We start from the raw sequence: 1,535 nt of genomic DNA, 5'->3' as shown, positions 1-1,535 counted from the left end.
AAAAAAACCCCAAACACCTTTAGGTGTACAAAGAGTCCTGATATAAACCATCACAAAGAAGAGTCATTGCCTCATACCCTTTTTCAATTTCTAAATCAGTTCAATATCCCAGGACCCCTTGAATAAAGGAGAAATCAGGAACCCTTGAGAAAGGACCCTCTGATAACTTAGTTACATATAGTTACTCTTCTTCCTAGTCTTCCCCAAAGGGACTCATGCCTATTTACCATGATAACTGAGTCTGAGGAAAGAGAAATACCCAGACTTCTGAAGAATTATTAGTTATTGGCTCTGAGCCAAAGTTAGTTCCTAAGGAACCTGAATTCCACTGTGGTCCACCAGTCAGAGTGGGGCTTACGAGAGCTAGGTGATGAAGTTTTGGTTACTCTGCTTTTCATGGTGGCCCAATGGGTTGTCAAATCCATCCTGTGTTTATTTTCCTAGCTCTTGAGTTTATAGTTGCAGTGGCGATATTTAGTTACTGGTAGAAAAAATATACACTGCTCTCTGACCCATGAACTTATGTCTGTTATGGTAGAAAGGACCAAATGGAAGTTCTTGGAGATTTTCCTGCTTACCAAAGTTATGAACTAAAGACAACATCATGTCCCTTGGGGGATATTTTGATAGCTAGGCACCATCAAAACTTGAAATATTTATAAGTGGTGATTACCACGTCTCCATTTCACTCATCTGTTTGATGTGTGTCTTGGATAATTTTATTGGATTACCATAAGCTTACCTTCAATTATAGCTCCTGATTTGAATGTGATCTCTTTATTAGAAAAAAATCAACAAAACCTGATAGTCTACTGTTGATCTTGAACTTGCCTTTTTCCTGTCTACCAATAAACAGGTAGCAGGAGAGGCAATTGCTTTTACCCAGGAGGTCAGTTATATAACTTTATTCTCTTGGATCAGGGCTATTTCAGTTCAGCCTTGGGTCATAATTTGGTCGCTATGGTCATGACTATCTCACCATTCTACTGAATATTGCTTCAATGCAATATATTGATAACATTCATTCTGATAAGGACAAAAGAGCAGGAAATAGCAGGTACCTCCAATTCTCTGATGTGTGTGAGATTCCAAGGTGTCACCTCAAGGAAGTGTCTGGGAATCCAGAGGCCTGAGGAATGTTGAGATGTCACCTTCAAAATGAAAAATAAGTGGCAAAATAAAAAACACCTTGCTGGGGTGACCAGTTAGCTCAGTTGGTTAGAGTGTGGTGCTGATAACACCAAGGTTGCTGGTTCGATCCCCGCATGGGTTACTGTGAGCTGTGCCCTCCTTAAAAGAGTCAACTATGCCATTGTAGCATGAAAGCAATGTGTAGCCAATGACCTGACTGTTCCCCAATAAAAATTTTTTTAAATGTTAAAAAAACACACACAAAACACGTTGCATTCCTATTTTTAAGAAAAAGGTACAATATATAGCAGATCATTCTGGCTTTTTGAGGCAACATATACCACATTTAATGAGTAACCTGTACTTGAACCCAATGACTAAATAACCTGGGAGGATTACTTGAT

The sequence above is a fragment of the Hipposideros armiger genome, unplaced genomic scaffold, assembly GCF_001890085.2.
Source record: "Hipposideros armiger isolate ML-2016 unplaced genomic scaffold, ASM189008v1 scaffold_1274, whole genome shotgun sequence".
NCBI classification, from domain to species: domain Eukaryota; kingdom Metazoa; phylum Chordata; class Mammalia; order Chiroptera; family Hipposideridae; genus Hipposideros; species Hipposideros armiger.
This window is presented reverse-complemented; position numbering follows the sequence as displayed.